At 40.1% G+C, this 6186-nt stretch overlaps 1 pseudogene; it reads right to left on the bottom strand.

The window, feature by feature from the left end:
* Positions 1 to 348: 348 nt before the first annotated feature.
* LOC100599556 lies at positions 349 to 705 on the bottom strand (annotated as a pseudogene).
* Positions 706 to 6186: the final 5481 nt, after the last annotated feature.

Below are 6186 nucleotides of genomic sequence, written 5' to 3'. Positions count from 1 at the left end.
GAACAAAAAACAATTTAGGTGCATGAATGTATTCAAAAGAGAAGATTAAAGTGCAACACTGGTATCTTGGAGGCAAGCAACAGTTTGCTGTAAGATAGAAAACTTTTACCTGCATCTTTTAAACCAATGCTTTAAAAAATCTGAGTAGCTCTAACTACTTAAAATGCAAATCCTAATCAACTGTAAGATCTTTGCTAGTTTCAGAGCCTACTGAACCACGGGAAAGAAACCAGGAAGAAAAACCAAATGATTACCATTTTGAAAACATGTTTCATCTGGACAGGGAAGATGAACTGTAACTGCCTATCTTGTAAAAAGATGGAATACCTCGCAAAACTATGAAGGTGGTTAGAATCTGGCATTCCATTCTGTTTTAGCCAAGCACTCCCAAACTAGTCCTTTAGCATGAATCATAATTTGTTTTGGTCTCTTCATTGTGCCCTTGCTCCCTGTATAGGTGGATCTGATCAATCCCTCAGCTCTTGGATGATAGCCAGCAGTTTAGCACATTTGCTTTGGGGTCACTTGGCTGTTTCCAGTTCCCTGGGTATAGCCTAGGGATGGTGGCCCATAGTCACTCAGCAGCTGGTGGTACTGTGAGAATAATACCATATGGGTAGAAGGTGACATAAAAGGTGACAAGCTCTCAGCTGAGTTGAGGGAGGTGGTAGGCATTTTCAAGGTCAAGTTTAGTTTGGATGACATTCTTTCACCTCCATTCCCAGTAGCAGATTTATATACATATATATATAAACACACACACACACACACACATATATATAAACATACACACACACACACACACATACATACACACACATACTGGTGCTGAAAACTGTGGCTGTCTTCCAGAAGCCCAGATCATTTTGGGCTTTGGGGTTAGAGGCTAAAACCCCTAGATATGATCAAGAGTGATCTGTTGCCTGTTGTGCACACAGCATATCAGGATGCTTTGGCTTGTAGCTTCCTAATACACATTCTTATCCATCTGTCCTCCAGGAAAGATACAATAGGACAGACAGACACACAGATGTACACGCGCACACACACACACACTCCAACATATTTGAACAAGGCTAATAGGAAAATGAAATGAATTGAATATAGGAAAGGGTACAAAAAATAATTTATTAGAAGGAATGGTGTGGGACAAAGCTAGCATTTATTGATCACCCACTGTGTGTCAGATATTCCATTATCTTATTTAGTTATTTTCTTTTTTCATGGACAAATAAAAATTGTATACATTTATGGTATAAAACATATTTTGAAGTATGTACATTGTGAAAAGGCTAAGTCAACTAATTAACCTACATGTTACCTCATGTACTTATCTTTTATTTGTGGTGAGAACACTTAAAATCTACCCTATTAGCATTTTTCAAGTATACAATACATTGGTCTTAAATTTAGTCACCATGTTGTAAAATAGATCTCAAATCATTTAATTTTTCAAGTTGGTATTATTACTCTCCTTTTACAAATAAGTAAACTGAGGCTCACGGAGATTAAATAGTTTGTCTAATGTCATATCTAATAACTGGCAGAGCCCAAATTCAAACTTTAATTTGTTGGATTTGAAAATCTTTGGCTTTGCTGTCTGTCTCTCATGGAAGAAGGTGGAGCTTGGGAAATTGGCATTAGGAGATTAGGTAATAGAGATGGTTGGTTAAGTCCATGAGGTGGCCACAGAGGATGGATGTGGCTGGATTTCACTGTCTTCTTCCACCCCTCCTATTCTCATAGTTGTGATATACATTGCCTCAGAGTTGCAGCTTTCTTTCTTCCCAGGATGAACTTTAAAAAGAATTTAATTAACAAAAAAATACTTTTAATAACCAAATAGTTAGTTATAGGGTACCATGTGATATTTTGATCTATGTTTTATACGCATTTGAGAAAGATTAATCAAGCTAATTAATATATCTACCTCACCAATTTATAATTTTTTGTTGGGAGATTAATAGTGAAGAGACAATGAAACAATAGTTAAAAATCTATTCTTTTAGCAATTTTGAAATATATGATACATTATTATTAACTGTGGTCACCTATCATACAGTGCAATATGTCACTAAAACTTATCCCTCCAGTCTAACGAAAACTTGGTACTTTTTGGTGATTAACATTGTCCCTTTCCTTATCCCTTCTCCTGCCCCAGCCTCTGATAACCACCTTCTACTCTTTGTTTCTATGAGATTGACTTTTTTTGATTTTACATGTAAGTGAAATCACAGTATTTTGCCTTTCTGTGCCTGGCTCATTTCACTTAACATAAATTCCTCCAGTTTCAGCTATGTTAAGAAAAGAATTTCCTTCTTTTTGAAGGTTGTATAGTATTCCATTGTGTATATATGCCACCATTTCTGTATCCATTCATCCTTTGATGGATACTTAGTTTGAATCCATATCTTGGCTATTGTGAATAATGTTGAAATGAATATGGTAGTGCAGGTATCTCTTAGACATACTAATTTCAAATTTCAATTTCTTTGGAAACAGGATGACTGGATCGTACTGTCATTCTATTTTTAGGTGTTTTTTGTTGTTGTTGTTTGTTTTTTTGTTTTGTTTTGTTTTGAGACGGAATTTCACTGTTGTCGCCCAGGATGGAATGCAACGGTGCGATCCCAGCTCACTGCAATCTCTGCCTCCTGGGTTCAAGAGATTCTCCTGCCTCAGCCTCTTGAGTAGCTGGGATTACAGGTGCCTGACACCATGCCTGGCTGATTTTTGTATTTTTAGTAGAGACTGAATTTCACCATGTTGGCCAGGCTGGTCTCAAACTCCTGGCCTCAGGTGATCTGCCCGCCTCAGCCTCCCAAAGTGCTGGAATTACAGGCATGAGCCACTGCTCCCAGCCTTATTTTTAGTTTTTTTGAGGCAACTCCACACTATTTTCCAAAATGGCTGTACTAATTTCCATTCCCAACAACAGTATACAAGGGTTCCCTTTTCTTCACATCCTTACCAACCCTTGTAATCATTCAGCTCTTTGATAATAGTCATTTTAACAGATGTAAGGCTATATCTCATTGTGGTTTTAATTTGCATCTCCCTGATAATTGGATATGTCTGAACATTTTTTTCATATATCTGTTGGCCACTTGTATCTTTCTTTGAGAATTGTCTGTTCAGATCTTTTGCCCATTTTAAAATCAAGTTATTCGTTTTCTCGCAATTGCGTTTCTTATATATTTTGGATATTAGCCCCTTATCAGGCGTATGGTTTGCAAATATTTTCTCCCATTCCATGGGTTGTCTCTTCACTTAATTGCTGGCTTTGCTGTGTAGAAGCTTTTTAGTTCGGTGCATTCCCATTTGTCTATTTTCACTTTGGTTGCCTGTGCTTTTGGAAGGATAAACTTTTATTTCAAGGGAAAATGCTGGACTTCGTTCTGCTCTCATCTTAGATCTGAAGGGAGTTGGCCAGGTCTCCTCTTCTTGAGGGTACATGACTAAGAGAGATGGGAGGGGGCCCACAGCACAGAGACCTGTTGCCAAGAACATCTCAGGGTGGAGAGACCTTTGGAACATTTTTTTCCACTCTGCATCAGACAGAGTAAAATTGATTAGCATTTAATTGGTTTCAGCTGTTCTTAACATGTTGCATAGAAAACGTCAATGTACTTTGCTAAATTCAATATTCCTTATGGTTAACAGATTGAAAACCAAAAACGTCCTTGAAGAAAACACCAGAAATCAGTGCTTTAGATCACACTGAGTTGTTTGCTATTGGTCACCCACTTGGAATGTTCTGGGAATGCTAACTAGTTTGGACTGGATATACTCAAAAGAAACAAATCTTTGTCTGGTAAGACTGTTGGGTAGATAACGGCCTAGGAATCAAGATATCTATGTTGCAGTTTCAGCTTTCCCTGCACAGCCATGTGATTTTGGATAAACCTCTTCACCTCTCCGGATTATATTCAGGTTTCTAATCTAGAAAATGAGGAGATGAGCTCAGTGATCTCCAAAGTTGCTTTCATCTCTTACATGTATAATTGATTTGCATCATTCTGATGCTTCACTACAATTCTGGAAAAACGATGGTACAATCATCTCTCCTTAAGCAGTGTGCAGAATAGCAACAGCAAATTGTGTCTTGGAACCCAGTGAGGAAGAGATTTCAAAGCAAATACACTGGTTAAGGCTTAAACAATAAGGCACTTTAGTCTCAAAGGCCAGAGGATAAATGAGGGGCTGGGAAAATCTGACTACTTCACTGTGTCTTCTTGGGCAAAGATACTTCAGTCCCTACCCTTCATATCTCCATCTACAAAATGCAAATAAGGACATCTCCTGTTAACGCAAAAAACTGTTAAGAAGTTTGGTCAAAAGCTAAGTGCAAATCATGGGTGTCAGACACTGACAGCTACAGATGGGCTACAGTTTCAGTAACTGCTCTTTTTCAATCCTACTTCCTGTTCTTGCCTGTATTCTCTTAAATTGTTCATTCTCCAAGTTTTTCTGCCATTATTTCTCCTGCCTTGCTACTTCTCTCTTGCTGAATCATCTTCTTTGTGTCTTTCCTTTACCAAAACTAATGAATGACGAAGGTGGCAGCTAGAACAGTGAAAACCTCCAGAGAATTTCTGTTCTGCGGCCCAGCTGCTTAGGAGGCCCTGAGAGGAAGCCATCTGAAGCCCTGCTTGCTACCCACTTGCCTCTCTGGGGTCCCCAGCCACTGTTGGTCCCTTACTACCAGACCTCAAATTGGCATTCAATGGGCTAATTTGCAGGCCTAACTCCAAGGCTTGGGTAATTCCTGATCCATTTCCAGCAGCCCTGGGAGCTTCCTCAATGATCCCCAGGGCTATGAGGCTGAATGTGGGCTTACTTATGCTTGAGCAGAGAGAAACATCAGGCACTTCCATGGAATGCCTTCCTCATCTCCCAAAGCTAAAGACTTTACTGAGCTTCTATGAATGTTAATGTCAAGATAGCTCAGATTGTTGGTCGCATAGCTAGTGCTGCTGAAACCATGGTCACAGGGTTTCATAAAAATCACAAGGCCAAAGCTGGCTCAAGGGAATGCTAGAGCCCTGCTATGGATGGTAACATTGAAAGAAGATCTGTTGGCTTTGACTGCGATGGTTCTCCAGGAGTTAATGCTCTTCCTAGATGAAGTAGACTTATGTTAACAATGCAAAAAGTTATGATATCAAAGGCAAGACCGGATATTGGAAGTTGCAGGCTGTTTGTAAACTTCAGTAGGGGTATTATATCAATATGGAACTCTCTTTCCCAGGGTCAAATTATGCACTGGCAATCTGAAATGAGGGAGAGTTCAGTCTTGGTCATTGACTCAGTATCTGGGACTGCCAGCCTTACTAGATTGGAGAATAGGTGAACACTGTTCTCTTTTCCTGAAAATGGCATACATGCACCTAAGAGAGGAATAAAGGCTTATAGGCAGCTAGGTCTTCCCAGTCCCTTCTAGTGCCTCTTTACCATACTCAGGGTGAGACTTGCCTGCAAATCAGTGATTCTAGAAAGCAACACAGCATTTCTCAAGTTTCCTTCTCAGTAAGTAGTGGGATATTCGATCTCTCCGAATGACCCTAGAGAGCCTATTGAGTGAATCCTCTTGTGCAGCAAAGTCCACAGTGTAACACTGCTGTGTGCTGAATACTCACTTGGAATCTGGTTCTCTTGCGATTTTAATTAAAACCTACTGAATCTTTCCCTGGCAACTTGGGAATGTTAGGACAACTAAATTCCTCTTCAAAGACTTAACTTCCTGCCACCTGTGAATAAATCCTACCCACTTCTTGCAAACTGCACGTTTACCCTATTTGGAAAGGTTTAAGTCTCAGCCAATTAGGTCAGCTTAGATTGTGCAGTCCAACCCCAGTCAATAGGGGAAGGACACAGAAACAGGAACTGTATTAGGGTTAAAAACCCCTTCCCTCCTTTGTTCAGTGGGCTCTTGTGATTGTAACGGGTGCAAACAGCACCCTTCTACAGAAGTAAAGGTGCCTGGCTGAGAAATTTTCTGTCTGAGTGCAAGTTTCTTTTGGCTACACCGAGCACTTGTTTCCAACAAATCTGGGGGCTCATCTGGTACCCCATTCTCCTTTGGGAGGGGCTAGCGATTATCTTGCATGGGGAGATGCGTCCCACTGCCTTGTTGTGGTGGCCCCAGCAGCGGAGGATCGAGTCTTGCCTGAAGTGATGACTAAA

This window comes from Nomascus leucogenys, chromosome 21 (genome assembly GCF_006542625.1).
Source record: "Nomascus leucogenys isolate Asia chromosome 21, Asia_NLE_v1, whole genome shotgun sequence".
Classification (NCBI taxonomy): Eukaryota; Metazoa; Chordata; class Mammalia; order Primates; family Hylobatidae; genus Nomascus; species Nomascus leucogenys.
Note: the sequence above shows the minus strand (reverse complement) of the source record. Positions and strands in the feature narration are given on the sequence as shown.